Raw genomic sequence first — 19,694 nt, 5'->3', positions numbered from 1 at the left:
AGCCATAGGTTCATCACACAGTCCATTCAAGGTGGGTTGAAAACAATTAGAGCTTCAGCACATATAATCATAATGAACACACGTTTGGCAGATTTATGATTACAGGGTGGCCTTTGAACTCCAAGGTGTTTGGAGAGGAGGGATAATTGCTGCAGAAAAACAGAGGTCTAGCGCCTCAGTGGCTGCTTAGCTCCAAAGAACTTTTTTTTCCTAACAAAAGTGGATGTCAGAATTTTGTGACACATATTTGCAAGAAATGTTCGGTTCAACTTGAGGGATGCAGTGTCTCAAGAAGTTCACACTATTATAAAACTTTTGGCCACGATTGTAAGGCAAGCTAGCCAAAATATTCATTATATAATCATAGAATTGTAGAGCTGGAAGGAATCACAAGGGTCTTCTGATCCAACCTCCTGCAATGCAGGAATCTTTTTCGCCCAGCATGGGGCTCGAACCCACAACCCTGAGATTAAGAGTCTCAAGCTCTACCAACTGAGCTATCCCACATAGTTCACATGCTTCACGATGCCTTGACTACCCTTCCTCTGGGGCCTAATGGATACACCACGAGGAGCCTTCCCTGAACGTAGTGCCACAAAGTACATTTGGATGCAAGGACAATGAAACAGGTGGTGATGGAAATCATTACAGTGGACGCCCAGGTTGCGAATGTGATCCGTGCGGGAGGCACGTTCGCAACCCACGTCTGCACGTCTGTGCATGCGCGGGTCGCGATTCGGCACTTCTGCACATGTGCGTGCGCCGAAACCCAGAAGTAACCTGTTCCGGTACTTTTGGGTGCGGTGCGGAGCACAACCCAAAAAGACGCAACCTGAAGCAGCTGTAACCCAAGGTATGACTGTAATTGGAGCAGTATGACACTGTGAGTCACTGAAAATTGAGATCAGGTCTCCAAAGGTGTTTGGACCCAAGTCGTAAAGAGCTTGGAAGTTGGAATTTCTGCAAAAGTAAAAGTGAAATGGTGAGCTATGCACAGACTCCAGTGTCTGCACTGGAGTATTTCTAAGGGTAGAATCAGGTCAACTGAATGTCTATGACTTGACTGCTGTTTGATTTTCAATGACACAACCAAAAACCCCTTTTGAGGGTAGCAGTAGGACATTAAGTTACAGAGAGAGAGGGAGAGAGTTCATTTCAGAAAGTCAAGTGCTGGCCCCAGTTTCAGGATAAATGCCAAGGAGAACTGTTCAGTCTGGTGAAAAGTATTCACACATACTCATATTAACATTGCATGGTGAGCCAGAAATAAAGGATTACGATGGTTTAGAATTTAATGCTGCTGTTGTGAAACAGTGATGAACTAACTTAGTGGTGGCGATCTCATTGTAAATTAGCCCAAGTCTTTGTCTTCATTTCCATTGTTCTAAATTGGTGCTTTAAATACTTGACCATTATTGCAAAATATTATTGCAAAATATTGGATGGGTCCACTGATAATCATAGGGGAGGTTATGTGAGGAGAGAGCACATGGCCCTTTTTCCGAAGATAATCAACAGGATCAATTAACAGTGCAAAAGGAAGCTTTAAAAAGATTATATAACATAGGGATAAAGTTTCAAGGGGGGTATATAATGTATTGTATATGAGAAACAGTATGTGGTCACATAATTAAAGACAAAGTGAATATGTGAACGAGGTCGATATTAATTGAAGTTAAGCCTGACTTTGTATGTTTAGCTGTGGACCATGTAGTCTAATTTACAGGATAAAATAACTCCTGCAGTGGAAAAATATATATTAGACAGTACTGTACTCGCAGTTACCAGAATGTCTGGTCACTTAACAGACAAAAAGAAAACACCACATTCACTACTGGAATTACAAGTGAATATAGTTTTAAAGAGGTGTGGAGTACTAAATACCTTACTTCAGCCATACAACTTGCTACAGTCCACTCCTCTGTCATGTGCATATAATAGGGCTGGCCTACCTTACAGGGTTATGTTAAGAGTTGCTGAAACAATGAATATAAAGCTTTTCAAACACTCAAACCAAGTTCCATGTTTAATTATTTTAAAAACAAACTAAAACCATAGCTGCCAAGTTTTCAATTTCTCACAAGGAAGCCTATTCAGCATAAGGGAATTTCCCTTTAAAAAAGGGAGAACTTGGCAGCTATGCTAAAACACATCTACCCTCAAAGGGTTTGGAGGGAGTGGGCAATCCTGTTAGTCTAGACTGGCCACAACCTTCAGAAGCAACTCAGCTTCCTTGTGCTATCTCATTGTGAATTTTGCTCCAGATACAACATTGTCACTACAGCAAAAATCCGGCCATTATAGAGTAAGCAAAACAAATGATAAACACACCATAAAATATTTTCTTCTGGTTCTTCCAAACAGGGACAATATATACACTCACTGTATGTAAAACATGCTAGAAGAAATCAATGAACTCAAACCACATTATTACAATAAATACAATCCCCCCCACTTCTCCCCCCCCCTTTTTAACAGAAGTGCAGTAGGATAATAGGCCATTAGGCCAAACCACCTAGAGAGTTTACAGAATACGCTTGAAGATTTTCAAAGAGGATATCCTCTTTAGGGTGGAGCAGGGACTGGATATCCCACACTGGATCTCTTCCAATTTCATGACTGTATAATAACTCTCAGCTTGCAAGGATTGGCAATTTACAGCCTGCAAGATTTCTTGTAATCAGAGGTCTGAGAAGGAAACATGCAAGACACACACATTTAGTGCATGAGAACAGATGCAAACACTGAGCAAGGTTCAGGCTTTTCATGGCTTTATGTACTATCTCAGCTATTTGGATTGGGAAAGTTACTTGTCCGAAAGTCTTTTCCAAGTCAAGTGTCCTTACGTAAATTTCATTATTCCAGCCCATTCACTTGAATGCAAAACAAACACAATGCAAATGGGGGAAAATGATCAATTATGTATCATTTGCAAACTGAAAGCAACAACAACAGTGAATACTAATTATATTCACTGGATTTATTTCCATTCTGGACCTTGATGAATAAGCAAAAAAATGGCAATTCCCATTTCCATTGGAATTCTCTGATGTTTCTAGTATGAAGTCAGGCACTTACGCAGAGGTGTGAGTTATTTTAACTAGCAAGCTATCTGCTGAGTCAAATTCAGATAAAATTTCTTCCCTAGTTAACATAAATGACAGTTGGATGACCTTCGAAGTCCACTTGCTATTCATCAATGAACATTTCATACAACTGAAGCCCCTTTTTAGAAGCAAACCATTCTTCTGGTAAGTAAGGGGGGAAATGGAAGGTTCTGGAGAAGTGCAAAAATTGGTCCATCTCTGAGACACGCATCAATTTGGGCAGTGACCTCCATTGTGTGATACCATGGTATTGAAAAGGAGAGAACCAATGTTGAAGACATTTTCAAAATGTGGTGGACCCCTGAATCTTCTTCTGTACCCTTGAGACTTTTGTCTCTCCTTTCGCACAGTTATCAAAGACGCTATGGGATCGTTGTTTTAACTAGGCCAGGATGATGTGGAACTGGTGGAATAATTTATAGTAATAATAATAATAATAATAATAATAATAATAATAATAATAATAATTTATTATTTATACCCCGCCCATCTGGCCGGGTTCCCCCAGCCACTCTGGGCGGCTTCCAACAAAATATTAAAATATAGAAATCCATCAAACATTAAAAGCTTCCCTATAGGTTTGCTAGGCCAGCCCACAACTTCCCACCTTCAAAAAGCTTCTATTCAGAACCTCCTTCATATGCAGCAATCAACTGAGTGATGAGAATCCACCATTATATTTGCCTTTGAATACAGTAGTTACATTTAAAGGGGTATTTCAAATTGTACAATCGCTACTCATAGCAAGGAGATACATTGTGCACTATTGCACAAGCAACAAAATGTTTTTGAGAATGAAAAACTTGGTTTGAAATAGACACATGAGTTATTGGGTTCAACTATCTAAAGGGCTGTCACATGAAAGATGGAGAAAGCTGGCTTTCTCCTGCTCTAGAGGGTAGGACTCGAATCAATGGCTTCAAGTTACAATATTCGAAACTTTTTTACTGTAAGAGTGGAACAGTCCCTCGGCAAGTTGTGGACTCTCCTTCATTGGTTATAAAGCAGAGACTGCCGTGAATGCTTTAGTTGAGATTCCTGCATTGCAGGGGTTTGGACTAGGTGACCCTCGGAGTCCATTTCAACTCTACAACTCTGTGATTCTACGGCTCTAAATCAAAAACTTCCTGCCAAAAACACACTCAAAAGGCTTTTGTGCACCGAGTAGGATTGTTTATTCCTTTCCCTTATACAGGAAATATAATCAGTATTTTTGAAGCTGAAAAGTATTTACTTAATCTACAGCTAACACAAAATATGTCTGCTGTGATAAAAGAAAAGAGTGCTGTGCGTCTTAACAGAAACAGCTCATTCAACTTTAATTGAAAACTAAAGATATATAAATCTTACACATTCTATTTCATTACTTCTTTCTGTTCCTAGTCCAAACCATTTGGGTTATGAACATCAGCCGAACAAAGAGGGGTGGGTAGAGAAAATGCAGCAACTTAGTGGTATCAGCCTTCCTTACTAGAGTATTCGTATTTTAAAGGTGTTCATTGGGCATTTTAAAGTCACTCATCTTATTTTCTGCACATTTAGTCATTTCCACTCCAGCAAGATAAGTGTCTTATATTTTATTATTATCCATCTTTTAGACTTTAAAATTTAGAGTCCTCACTACATTAAGTAGTTCTACTAGCTTCAAGTGGGATGTGTCCCAAAAACAGAGAGACTCCCTTTTTCCAGACTTTGAAATGGAAAAAAGTCAAAATTCCCAGAAGCTAGTCAACTGAGGTTCTAAAAATATGGCAACTCCTTTAAAACAGGCAAGTAGCATTGGGTAGTAGTATCGCAGTAAGTAGCACTATGGCAGGTCTGGCAGCTAAATATTGCATATTTGTCTCCTACCCCCTCAAAAAATGGAATAAGCATGTTGGGCTCCTTTAAGAGGAAGGGCAGGATATAAGAAATAAAACGTAAATGTGAAATATATTCCAGCTCGGCCCACTCTTGCTGCCATCATTTGGGATCTGGAATAGTCCGTCTGGAGGAAGGCCAACACAGCTCAACTGGGAGACAACCTGATATATTTGGAATGCTGCCATTATTGCAACATATACAGTATAAGGAAAGGTTTATTAATATTTTGGTGGGTTTTCAAGCAAAAGTACTGAAATTATTATTAATTCCGCAATGAAAACTCAGGCACAAAGCCACACAAAACGCAAGTGTAGATTTCACGGTGAATTTTTCAGCTGCTGTGCAAGCCTGACTTTGGACTTTGCAGCTGAAAAGGGAACAACAGTTCAGACTTGCCCTCCGCCATGCTTCAGGGGAGTTGTTTTACACACACACACACACACACACACACACACACACACACACACACACACTGCAAACATTTGAGCATTTATTCACAAAGCAAAACCTACCAAAAATGCAAAACTGCTCTGGTAATTGAGGGCAGGCATCTTGGCACCATCATGGGGGCATTCAATCAGTACCATGTGTGTTCCTAGACGTGGGAATCACCAATCCACAATGCCTCTGTCTCCCCCAGGTTCAAGGTCAGCACAAGCTTTTGTGGACCCAAGCCAGACGCAAGGATGACAGATGCTTAAAGCAGAAACCTGTGGGTGTCATGCCACATGGGAGGCTGTTTCTGTGAGATGGTCTCCAACTCATCTCACATGCAAACACAGCCCCGTCCACACACTTTTTTTTTCTGGAATGTGAGAGTCTTATGCTGGTGCAGTTCATTCAGACCAAACCATTTATTTATTCGTGCATTTACAGAAATTGCATCCTGACCTTGCAAGCTGCGGTAAGAGCTGTTCAACAATAAAATGGATTACCTCATAAAGTGGTGGGCTCTCCTTCATTGAAGGTTTTTAAACAGAGCTTTGGTGGCCATGTGTCCGGAATTATCCAGGATAGCTCAGTTGGTAGAGCATGAGACTCTTAGTCTCAAGAATCATGGGTTTGAGCTCCATGTTGGACAAAAGATTCCTGCAATACTGCAAGGTGTTGGACTTGATGACCCTCGTGGCCCCTTCCAACTCCATGATTCTATGAAAATTACAGCATTGTAATGGGTTGGACTAGATGGCCCTTGTGGTCCCTTCCAACCCTACATTTTTATGAATCTAAGTATTTATACTCCCGCAGTAACTACAGTTTGTCACATGGAATGACGAACCGCTTTGTTTGGGTGCTCTCCCCGCAAGCAGCTAGCCTACCGCTGAAATTTCTCCATTTCTACAATGCACGGAATTCTTCTCATCTTCACTTAGTATAATCGCTACCTATGGAAACATATCAAATGATAGAACAGAACAGAACAAAACAAAAACACTGAAATTGTTTCAGGGTAATTGTAGGGCTCTAAAGTGACCGGCAAGTCATTGAATGAACAAAATGTTTCCTTCTGCCTGTCCTCGCGGGCAAAATAAGATGGTCCTAGGCCGAAGTGAAAAAGGAAAAATGCAAAGCCTTCATAAAAGCAAACTGATCCTGCTGGCTAGCTGTTGTGAACCCCTGGGCTCATCTGCCTAAGCTACTGATGTCACCTTACCGCTCTCCTCAGCCACTCAGCGGGAGCCTGTTGCTATATTTTTCTCCAGCGCAGCTAAATAATTCATCAGGGCACGGTGCTTTGTGAACAGGCCAGATTGCAGGCATCAGGCCAACACCAAGGTCGCCATGGAGACATGCAAGCACCAGCCTCCTCCTATCCTGCCCTGACAACGCGAGGCACGCAGACTATAATTGCACAGCCATACCGTATATACAGGTTACCAAGATGAATGGATCTTCTTCTTTTAATCTAAATGAGATGCGCAATATGCAAGAGGGTCTCCACTGCTTCCTTTCCAAGGACTTTGCACCTGCTCCAAACAATTTGGGAAGCACTGTTTTGGAACTGTTTTGTGGGAGACTTAGGCAGCCACCCTGACTTACTTGGGAGCAAACGCCATTGAATTCAGCCGGGCTCCTTTCTGACTAGATACCTATGGGACTGTACTGTTAACGGCCCCTCAGGAAAGGCCTTTCTGCACAGGGACCTCAGAACAGTATTCCAGAACAAAACGGGTCAAACCATCATAAAGAATAGCCAAGCAGGGGAAGCATTTAAAATTCCTAGGCTAAATAAATATTCCTAGTACTGATTAAATACTAGGCACAAGTTTCTAGATAAGGTGCTGAGATGCTGAGGCACACATGCGGCCTGGGATTTTTCTACATATCCCTTACAGAATTCACTACTAAGAATTAGAAAAAGGAAGCAAATGTGACAGGAGCCTGCATATAGATTTTCAGCTGCCCTGAGGGAAATATCTGCATCTTTTAATCACCAATTGCCTAGCATGATGGCTTCTTCTTTTCGATGAGTTGGGTGGGTGCAGGGGACAGAGAAGAAAATGGTAAGTCAACTGGGCTGCAACACAACCTATGTAGCTGTAAATAAACAAAAAGCATAAAACCACTGGGTAAGATCAATGGTGGAACACATGCTTTCATTGCCAAAATACCTCAGATTCAATTCCTAACAAGGCTCAGAAAGATTCTTGCCTGAAATGCTGGAGAGCCACTACCAATATTGAGCTAGATGGAGCAACAGATGGACTTCTGTAAGGTTACTTTATTTATAATCACTAAAAGAAACACCATGGTGCATCTGTAGCAGCACAGCTGGACACTTTCATCTGCCCCAGCTGCAACAAAACATGTCACTCTCGTATTGGTCTCTAAAGCCACAGCAGACGCTGCAACTTCCAACAGTTTGACTTCAATCCTAAAGGTGTACTCCTCCACTGTCAGCGAGACAGAAGGATGCCAACGGCAACTGTTTTCAGTATTCCAGGTGAATGTCACCGACGTGCATTATAATGGATCTGTTTATGTTTCTGAATTCAATGAAGAATCCTGAGACTGAAAAGTGGCTGCATGACTCTACAACCCGATTCCTGCTTTAGTATTAATTATAATCTGGGTCATAAGAGGTAAATTTACACACTATTAACAGCCCAGTGGATTACCTTACAACCAAGCATAGCCTATGTGCACTACTTTTTGTATTTATTTCTATCTTGCCTTTTCTCCTTACTGGGACTCTAGGAAGCTTATAAGATTGCACTGAGCATTGAGCTGCACATGAGTTTTTGGTTTCATGCAAGCAAGTAATCATGGTTAAACTTCTCTCCATCAGATCTTCAATATCCAAGTGACTTTAATAAGACTAGTATTATTGCAGGTGTTTAAAACTTGGGCTTCACTTTCCAGGAGGAGAAATTATTTGCAACACTGAAAATGGAAATTGCACCTGCAAATCTTCTGAAATTTGTACATTCGCCCTTCACTTTATTCCCCCAGAGGTTAAGAATGGATAGCATATAGAAGAATGGGTTCCCTCCCCTTCATATCTTTTGAAGCGCTGCTATAAATGTCTCTTCTGAAGTAGTCATGGTTGATTAAACTACAACTTAACTTTTTACCCTACAGTCTTTCTTCCCCTCAAGCGAGATATCATTTTCTTTACATGAAATTGCTTTCCAGGCATCTCTTGACAACCTCTACCGCCCTTATAAAGAAAATCTCAACTACATAGGCAGCGGCAGTCTTTAAGAAATTAAGCCAATATTTCTGTGCTTTTTTCGAGATGCTAATAAGTAGTTTCAATCACACTACCCTACAGCACTAGTAAGCAGATGACAGAAGCTGGGACCTTTGGTACAAATGCTCTGGCTGCTGCACAGAGATGGGATCTCTCTGCAGCCTTGTGCTCAACTCTCAAAGCACAACTTATTAATTATTTTCAGTCACTGAAAATTAGAATTGGCTCTCTGCACTCTGCTATTACATTTTACCTCTCTATGGTGTATACCAGGCATCCCCAAACTGCGGCTCTCCAGATGTTTTGGCCTACAACTCCCATGAGCCCTAGTTAACAGGAGCAGTGGTCAGGGATGATGGGAATCGTAGTCCAAAACATCTGGAGGGCCAAAGTTTGGGGATGCCTGCTGTATACGTAATGGTATCTGATACCAACAGTCAATGCTGGACAGTGACACTGACAAAACCCTTGTAGCTTTGCATGATACACAAACTTTTTCTTTAGCTATGGTATAAGAAAGGGTTTCCCCCTCCCCCCAGATTTGGACTCCTGGGTTAGGAAGCTCTTTTGTCTAAGATAGTCCATTTGTCCTTATCCCATTGCCGCTTCTAATAAATCAATTGCTGGCATGCCCAAAACGGCTTTAGGCAAGGCATTTAGCCTCACATCATTCCCCATGATCAATAATGGAGATAATACACTGAATTATCTCATGGTAAGATTTACAGTGGTTTACAAAACACTGTAAAAAAATGAGCAAGTTCTCTATAAATGCTAAGTGTTGTCATCTCATCCTGGATATAGCCTTTCTGCACCGTTGCCCTCGGGCAAGAGATACAGAACAATTAAATCAAGAATGAATAGATTAAAAAACAGTTTCTATCCAAGAGCTATAAGCATCTTAAATGATGTAACTAAATAATATGATCCCGGGGAGTTGTGATGGGTGTGTATGTATGTGTGGCTGTAATTGTGTTTTTGTTTTATTTTTTTATGGGATGGCATTCAATTTTGTTGTACTATGTACAATGACAATAAAGTTTATTCCATTCTATTCTATTCTATTCTATTCTATTCTACTCTACTCTACTCTATTCTATCCTATTCTACTAGTAATCACTGTAATGCCTTTCAATCAGAAGCTTTCTTCAAATTCCTAAGCTCTTCAAAATTACCAAAGCTTAAAATGTTTTGAAAAATTCAGTATAAAAAAACCCCAGCAGTATTAATATTGACGTCTGGTTGGCTTGTCTAACCATAAGAGTTTTTAGCAGGTGCCAAAAAGGGTATATGCAGTGGGAAACCCTCAATGTCTGTGGTGAAACATATAGTGTGTTTGATAATAAGAGCCTAGAGAAGCAGAGTCACACAACTCCTATGAAAAAGGAATCCTCACATATAATTATTTACTCTTGGGAAACAGCGCTCAGGAGAATCTTGAAATAGGGCAGCCAACTGAAGTTTTTCTCTTTATTGGTTTAGCATCATTGACACAGAACGTCATACCTCCAGCACTAAAAATTTTGCCAAAACAAATGGAAGCATCAACGAACTCAACTGATACAAAATCTGTCTAAAACCATTCCCCCAAAGCTGCTGCTTGCATCTTTTGAGGGTAGATTTGACAAAGGTAGGTAGCTGGGGCAAGGGAGTAAGGCTGCTGTGCTATATGCACTTACCTAGGTGTAAGCACCAATAAATGCAGTGGGTAGATATGCATAGGGTTGCGCTGAAAATTATCATCCCCCAGCACAAAGATCCTGATCTCATCTTGGGGAGGAGGGGAATAGATGATTAACTTTTTTTTTTTTTAAAGCCCACTATGTTAGTGCTCACTGATCTCCAGCATCACTTCAAGCTTGGCCCTCCATGGAGGATGTTCCAATGGCCCTATTAAGACTCTCAGTCTGAAAGCAAGATAGAAATGTAAGTAAACATAAATAAAATATAAGGCACTACACGGTTATTACTGGAAGAAGATGGTTCTGTTCAAACCATTTTTCTCTCCAGCAAAATCATGTCAGACCCTTATTTCTCGAAATGGGGAAATACACCTCACTTAAAACGCCATTGTTTCAGCAGTGTGAGTTTTCATTAAACCATCCTCATGAGTTGTAGCCAATGATAGCGCAGGAACAAAGGGCACTACCCGGTCACCTGCAGGCCAAACCTAGACCCCTAAGGGGCATTACTGACCCCTTATGTTTGCATACTCAAAATTCTCCATCTACTTTTCCTTTCCAGGAGCAAACATCTGGGGCAGTTGGAACAGGGTCAAGAAAGCAAAGGTTAAATAGAAAACCACAATGGTATCAGCAAAAGGGAAACCAGGACATTGCCTCTTTGAGTGCGCAGAAGTCTGGGCACTGGGATAGGAGAGGAATTTTATTAAGTTTGCATGTCAAGGTGAACCAACCTAATTATCACTTTCCAAAACAATGCAAGAACTGAAACACAGCCATCCTTAGAAATTCACATTTCTGCAAATTTCGCCATGCAGTTTTCCAGCCAGATACTACTGCATATACTGGAGTAAAGGCTTCATAAACATGCTATAACAACATTTAAAAGTTGCATTATTTTGCATTATTTTGAGAAGAACTGAGAAGCATTGAGAACTGTTTTGCAAAAATGTGTTGTTAGGCAAAATTGTACACAAATATGTCTATTAGGAGAAATCTGGATCAAAATGCAGGTGAATTTTCATGGTAAATTGGTGCGGAAATGAGGAGAAATGAACTTAGAAATGATAGAATGAGAAACCAAAACAGAGAGATATGCTTATACCCAGCTGTGTATGCCTTGGAAATTCAGACAAGAGTTTTTATTTGCTGGTTATTATGACTGACACATTATACATATCTTTCAGGATTTTTAATAATGCAGAAGGAAAATAAGGATGTATAGTGAAGCATTAGCAATAAAAAGGCAATGAATGTAATTACAAATGGGAACAAAGGGTGGTACATAAAATTTCAGCCCCAACCCTTCTGTCCTCAGTATAACAAAAGAAAATCAGAAACACTTTTAAATGCCCTTGATTGCAAAGCACTTATCAAGCACAGAAAAAGACCAAGCAAGTTCATGAACAGATTCAGACTTCAGAGGCATATTTACATTTCTTGCACATTACTGATCTAATGAACAAGAAAGAAACTGAACATTCATCTCAATTTCAAAAAGACGGTTGAATATTTTTCCACACAACATATTTCCCTTTACAAGGTCAGGCAGGGTGTGTGATACTGACAAAAAATTGTTCACACAAGGCTAGAATGAAGTTTACAGGAGGAAAAATGGCGACCAAAACAGAAACACAGTCCTGCAAGGATAGAAAAAGGCAGGGGTCAGCAAACCTTTTCAGCCGGGGGCCGATCCACTGTCCCTCAGACCTTGTGGGGGGCCGGACTATATTTTGGGGAAAAAATAATGAACGAATTCCTATGCCCCACAAATAACCCAGAGGTGCATTTTAAATAAAAGGACACATTCTACTCATGTAAAAACATGCTGATTCTTGGACTGTCCGCGGGCCGGATTTAGAAGGCGATTGGGCCACATCCGGCCCCCAGGCCTTAGTTTGGGGGCTCCTGGAATAAGGCATTAATAAATGCCAAGCAACAGGCCTGACTGGGTTTTATTTCTGGGCTATTTTATTGCACCTCCCAGTTCCTGCTGGGGGGTGGAAATAAGCCACAATCTCTGCCTTAGTATTATGCCCAAACCAGAGGTCATGATTTATTTTGCTCCAATCAAGCAAGATCAGTAGGCCAAAAACAAACTGTGACTACAGATCATAGCTTTTCGGGAGTAAAACAAGCCATGATCCTGGTTCAGATGTAATGTTAATCCAGGGATCAGAGTTTGTTTTCCACAAGCATGAGCTGGGAAGAGTGGAATAGAGCAAAACAGGGGTAATTCAATCACGTGTGGTGAGCCATAGGTTATGACATGCAAAGGAAGTCAGCCAGAGCACAGCTGCAATCGTTCCTACCTATAAGGATCATGTGGCAATTCCCCACACTAGATGTTAAGGGTTGAATTTGCCCCAGGTACCTAGATTTTGGATGACCTAAATTATGGGCAAATATATAGATATCAAAGGAGTTGTTGGCGCGCTTAATGAGAGAATAAAGCACATCATCTCTGCAGCATACACCCGTTCTTGTTCCTACTGGCTGTTGAAAAAGTACTCTTCAGACTCAAACCTGTACTCTTCACATGGTGGTGTCAAATACGAGCATGCACCACAGGATGGTAAGCTTTGAGTTTGTTTTTGTTAGCTTTCGAATTTTCCCCCACCCCCAGAAGTCTTGCAAATTATACCATTGTAGATGGTAAGCTTTGAGTTTGTTGATCCTTAGCTTTTAAATTTCCCCCCCACCCCCAGAAGTCTTGCAAATTATACCATTGTAGTCTTGAAAAGTCAGCCCTCTGTAAAACAGCATGCAACAGCACTCAAAGGAAGCCCTTTGGCCTTTGAAAGCACCAACTTTTAATAGCAGCAGGAATAATGCACAAGGAGAACAAAGCAAAATATATTGATGCAGACAACAGACTGGAGCAGAGATGAGGCTGTCATTGAGTGGCCAGGAATTAATAACTGTGCCTAAAAGGATTCTCTCCTTTAAGTATTTATATTAGCTTTAGTAAAGAATCTTTTTGGATGCTTTGATGCTAACCATGGTTTATTGCCTCTACCCTGGTTAAGATCCCAACTGTACCTCCAAATCAGGGTTTAGTGTGTTATATGCTAAGTATATCAAGTACACCGCTTCTGTAGACACACCAGTGAAATCTTCTTGTCACTTTGCGATCAAAGAGCTGTGAAAACTGCCTGCAGTGCAACCCTCAGCATGTTTCCTCATAAATAAGTCCTACTGCCTTCAATGGAGCATAATTCCAGAAAAGTGTGATGAGTATTGCAGAGAGAATCAGCATTTGTTTTTCAGGCTAATAACAGAAATTATATACTGCTGCCTCAACCAGAGCTGTTCTTCACATTCAGGGTTCTAATATCCTGGGATTCATTCCATGGTTTGTTAGCAACTTGAATGGCTTCGGGTGCCCAAACTTTTTTCAAAGAGGGCCAGATTTGATGAAGTTGTTGAGCTTTTTTTTTAGGATTTTACCCCAGGACATATACTGCTATGGGGGCCAGATAAAATCAACTGGAGGGCCGGATTAGGCCTCCAAAACAGGCTTTGGACATGCCTGCTTTAAGTGCATAAGGCATCTTGTTTCAGTTGAAAGGGATAGGGAAAAAGAAAAAGAATGACTGAGCCCTTATGCCCTGAGGGGTGCTATTAGTTGTCCCCTGCATTGCAGATGCACACAGACCTCAATTAGAAGCTGGGCATTTGGTGTTCTTGGTCAGTGGAAGTTGGTCCAACAGGGCAAATGGGGAACTGCCCAGCAACTTCAGTCTGACCTCAGCTAATTCCCATCTGCCTACCTTCTTACTGGCTGTCAGCTTCCTCCTCCTCCTCCTCCTCCTCCTCCTCAGTTTTGCCCTTGTAGAACTCAGCAGCGAGGAGGATGGGGGAAGAAGTAGAATGAGGTGACTCCATCTGTCTTTGTCTCTGGCTCCATCTGCTGTTGATTTCCATGGCTTTTGCCCCATCAGTCATCAGTCACTAATGGACACCAGCCATCAGTGTCACCAGTCCTATACACCGTGGAATACTCTTTTAGCAGAGATTTGACAGGCATCCTCATTACTAACTTTCAGATTTGTCTTGAAGACCTTTCCATGCCAACAGGCCTAATTTTCCGAAGATGAGCCTGACATTTTTACAATTATTTTGTATTGATGCTATGGTGTTTTATGCGTTCATTGCCATACATACATCACTGTGATATTTTATGAGTGGGCAGTTTATAAATATTTTAATAAATGAAATAGATAAAATAAATGGGCCTCCTTATTGACACTGATCCTAAATAATCCTGGCAAATATGCTGACAATTTATTAGAAACCAAATACTCACAAACTATTCCTGATATATAGCAGAAATCCAGCTCACCAAACATAACCACACTTGGGGAAAACAACAGTTGTATAAATGTGTAACTGGATGGAGCATTGCAACCACCCTTTTTAAGCAAAAAAAAAAATTAGCTGTTTGGATACAGGTAGCTAATATTAGAAATGCAGCGAATGCATGAAGTCTCTGTCTTCCATGCCATCTCTCCCTCTCCCACCAAAATAAAAGTTGGGAATACATTATAAAGGTCAACTGGAGATTGGATGCCTGGGGGGAACGGTAGGGACTGGAGAATGGAACAGAATGTGAATGAGGGAAGGAAATTCAGTTTCTGCTTGCCACAGTCCGCATCCCATTCCTGGAACAGTCTAAACAAGGGGAGTAACTCACTATGCACCCATTGAAGAATTGAGAAACCTGATGATCATCAACTCTGGTCCCAATTACCACAGTCCGTGGTGAGATACACCAAGGAATGGCTGTGTTCTAATGAGATGGTCAGAAAGAATCTCATGCTAAATGGGAGCCTTCAGTTCTACGTTTAAAGGTCAGTGGGGCAATCCCATGAGAAATTCTCCTGCACAACCTCCACTGACATGAATGGCCTTTTATTCCATGAAGGTTTGTGCCGGATGACCTCTCTGTGAATAGCCTCTCAGCTAATGACCTGTGAGGACAAGAAGAATTTCCCCCAGTTAGATCAGCACTGCTTTTCGACTCTGCCTTCTCCATCTTTCAGCATTTCCAGCACTGCTTCTAGAACACGTTCCTTATGACAGTGATGCCTATGACCTGCTACTTCATGTTTTCAGGGACTGAAAAAATCTGGATATAAGATCCAGGAACCTATTAAACTGAATCTTTATGTATTTAATGTGAAGTCTAATAGACCTCGGCTAATCTGTCAGTTCCTCTGCTCTTCTAAAAAGAGCCTCAAATAGTCCCCAAGCTGAAAAGTTATTAGTTCTTATAACAACTGAACAATTTATTAATTAGTCAGTAGAGAAACATTTGTCAAAATATTCAGAAAACAGATCTACTTGATTTTATTGGGGGCGGGGTGCTACTTTGCTAATGAAGCTCAAAACAATTAAGACCTTACAATTGTCCCCCTTATAAAATCCATCCAGCGAGTACCTTCCTTGTACAGATGGAGACTCAAAGGAAATATAGAAAGTGCTTTCAGCTGCTGAATCTCCCCTCTCCTTTACCAAAAAATATTAGAAGGTGCTTCTGCATGAAGGGAAAAGACTGGTATAAAAATACTGAAGACCTAATCCAAAGAGGCTGGATTTCCCTGGAATTCATCTAGAATCAGTGGTTTAGCATCCTTCAAAATGGTATGGAAAGAAGATGGGAAAGAGTCAAAGAATGAGTCAGAAACATACAGAACAAAAGTCCCATCTTGAAGAACTCAGAGTTAGGCTCTGCTGTGATGGCACAAAAAATACTGTGCCCACCAAATTCAGGATAGATCCATGGATTTGATTTTACTCAGGACTGACCTGACCAACCCATCCTTTTGATATGCAGTAAGCAGACCCAGGTGGTGTTGTGGGTTAAACCACTGAGCCTAGGGCTTGCTGATCAGAAGGTCAGCGGTTCGAATCCCTGTGACGGGGTGAGCTCCCGTTGCTTGGTCCCAGCTCCTGCCAACCTAGCAGTTCGAAAGCACGTCAAAATGCAAGTAGATAAATAGGAACCGCTACAGCGGGAAGGTAAACAGCGTTTCCGTGTGCTGCTCTGGTTCTCCAGAAGTGGCTTTGTCATGCTGGCCACATGACCTGGAAGCTATACGCCGGCTCCCTCGGCCAATAATGCAAGATGAGCGTGCAACCCCAGAGTCGGTCACGACTGGACCTAATGGTCAGGGGTCCCTTTACCTTTAAGCCTGCAACTTACGTGAGGGTTATGTTCCAGAAATAGCACCTAAAGTAAAAGTTACCTATAGTCAAAACACATTGGGTGCAATAGTATGCAGGCTGTTGGTCGAATTAACAGTAAACAAACAAAACAAACATTGGGTGCAATGGGGGCTGGGGTTGTAACAGTCTTTTTTTCTGGGACACCTGCTCCCTTTCCACCCCCTTTTTTATTTTTCACTTTTTTCCCCCTTGCCAATTATGTAAAACCCAATGTGTGGAAGTTAAAATGTGCATAAGTTGTGGACTTACTGTATTCTCCAACCCTCTTAACTGCTCTTTTCAGAGCCCAGTAACCCATGAGGGGTTCCCAACTATGAAGAACACCAAACAGTTTTTCATTTTGTACCTAAAAATTGGATCTGGCAAAAACTGTACAATTCAAAAGATCTTGATTCAACAACTGAAGTTGCAATCCTATGCAGACTTTCCTGGGAGTAAGACCTACTGAGCACGTCTCAGTAAATATTCATAGAATTGTGTTGTGAGCTAGGGATAGATGAAAAAGTCACTTCGGTTTTAAAGGCAAACTCACCCAATTCACACATTCTAAAGCAATGCACAAACCCAAACAGGGCTATCTTTTGGAATTCACATTTCTCTGAATATTGCAGTACTGTTCTCCTACTAAGTAATGTGTACAAAAATGCATATACTAGGGCACAGTGTATAATATTAGAGATAACTGCTTTGCAAAAAAGCATATTGGGCAAAATTGCATACAAAATATGCATATTAGGACAAATTCACACAAAAATGCTGATGAATTGTCATGAGGACTTTTTAAAAAAGCAAATCTGGAAATGTGAACTGAAGGAAAATGAGAAACCAAAATTGACAGATTTTCCATTCCTACTGAGAACCTTCCCATTCAATGTAGCATGAAATGTGTGCACTGAAGATATGAATAATTACAAAAGGGCTTTGGTTTCTGCTGTGTGTGAAACAGCAGTGACCAAAGTTTCCTATTTGCTTTTTTACCTTTATTTCCTTTCAAGGCCAATAGTAGAACTGCAGGCACTTCACAAATGCCCCCTTTCCTCCTCCGTCTACATGGCTTCAGACCAGAAACCAAAAGCAACCTACCCATACCAGTCTAAATCTGGATAGATATAGAGATAGATAGATGTATGAAATCTGTGCTGGAAAACAGCTCACAAGCAAGTCCTTTAGAAAAACCAGCATTGCCTTTTCCCCTGAGCAAGAGCACAATGGTTCAGACCTCTCGCGGGAATCAAATGGTAGCGTGCGGTTTAGCTACACAACTACTGTAGCAGTTAAAAAGAAAGAAACAATTTTGTACTTTAACAGTAATTCTCGTGTCAAAATCAGTTCCAAACTCCTCTCACTTGCAATGGCAGCAAGCTGATTTTGCCAAGTGCCTCTTCTGCACTGCAACCCTCAGAAACCTTGAGAATGAAAAATAGATTTAAAATCTTTGAAGGACCCATCTGTTTTTGGATTGCATGGGAAGCTATCTTATACTGTGTCAGACTGTTGGGATGCAGTATAATTCAGCACTGTCTGTATTGACTGGTAGTCACCCTTCACACCCAGGTGGCGCTGTGGTTAAACCACTGAGCCTAGGGCTTGCTGATCAGAAGGTTGGCGGTTCGAATCCCTGTGAAGGGGTGAGCTCCCGTTGCTTGGTCCCAGCTCCTGCCAACCTAGCAGTTCGAAAGCACGTCAAAATGCAAGTAGATAAATAGGAACCGCTACAGCGGGAAGGTAAACGGCGTTTCCATGTGCTGCTCTGGTTTGCCAGAAGCAGCTTTGTCATGCTGGCCACATGACCTGGAAGCTATATGCCGGCTCCCTCGGCCAATAATGCGAGATGAGCGCGCAACCCCAGAGTCGGTCACGACTGGACCTAATGGTCAGGGGTCCCTTTACCTTTACCTTTTACACCCTTCACAAATGGTGTTTTTTTTGTTGTTGTTGTTTTGCCAATCCCAGCCCTACATGGAGTTGCTAGGGAATTAACTTGGGACTTTCTGTACATAAACTCTGAGCTCCAACTCTGAGCCACAGCTCTTCCCCAATACTTGGAGGAAGAGTTGACTATACGGACATAAGCCTGAAGAAATTAAGTCTTAAGGTATACATACACCTGTCATATTACCCATCACTAAAACTCAGCCAAGGTCTGGAAACAAACAAAGAAATGATTTGGCGTAAACACAGAAATCATTACTACATAATTAGTGAAGTAGCAGTTCTAAATGTTACTACTAGCATTAATGCTGAAATGTGAATTCTTTGAAGATGGGAATCCTTAAATACCATCACCCGTATGTTAAAATATGCTTACAATGAATGACAATAAGCAGCAGTGTGGTGTGAATGGTTGCCAAGCAACCAAATAAGTGAAATAAACACCATCAAAATAGCATACAACCTCCGTTCAAAAGATAAAGCTCTTGGCACAATGATTTCTTATGAGCCACCCAGTGAACATATGTTATTGGGGATGGGGGCTGTACAGTATTTTTTAATGTAAATTTTCCTAAAGTAATGTTATCTGGAGATGTTGTCAAAGGTCTACATTTCTGCAAAAAGATAGTTGTGGACCCACGTGCTGTGAGCCCCCAACCTCAGACCATGCATATATCTGAACAGCCTCTCGTGACAATGATCTATGTTTCAAATAGGCCACAACTTTACTGATTACAGATGGCTTTGGCATTGGGCATAACCTGGTCAGGGCCGTCTTAGCCACAGGTGCTAGGGGTGTGGGGCACCCGGGCACCAGGCTCTCAGGGATGCCGGCTGAGAGTCGGGGGCCCGAGAGTTGAGTCCGGGAAAGAGCCTGCCCATTGGTTGGAGCGCTGCGACGGGCTTTTCTGCTGTGGGCAGCTCTGTGCTGCGAATTTGGGGGCAACTGAGCCAGTGAGACACTGAGGGGGCTGGCCGGCTCTGCCCTCCTGCACCTGGGACTGGGCAACCTGGGGGGGGGCACCGGGTGGATCTTTGCACCCTGGTGCCACATATGCTTAAGACAGCCCTGAACCTGGTTAATCCAGCCAGCCTGCTGGAAGATTTCCATGGGGCTGAGTCAATGGCAAGGAAATATTATGACATACATCAAATTGGTAAGACACCCCAAAATTGCCTTTGGAG

The 19,694-nt window shown here is 41.6% G+C and overlaps 1 protein-coding gene across 1 annotated transcript in view; it reads right to left on the bottom strand.

The window, feature by feature from the left end:
- Nucleotides 1-19,694, bottom strand: part of MMP16 (matrix metallopeptidase 16) — a 178,122-nt gene that overhangs the window by 147,943 nt on the left and 10,485 nt on the right. The window lies entirely within an intron of this gene.

Source organism: Zootoca vivipara, chromosome 8, assembly GCF_963506605.1.
Source record: "Zootoca vivipara chromosome 8, rZooViv1.1, whole genome shotgun sequence".
In the NCBI taxonomy this organism is placed as follows: domain Eukaryota; kingdom Metazoa; phylum Chordata; class Lepidosauria; order Squamata; family Lacertidae; genus Zootoca; species Zootoca vivipara.
Note: the sequence above shows the minus strand (reverse complement) of the source record. Positions and strands in the feature narration are given on the sequence as shown.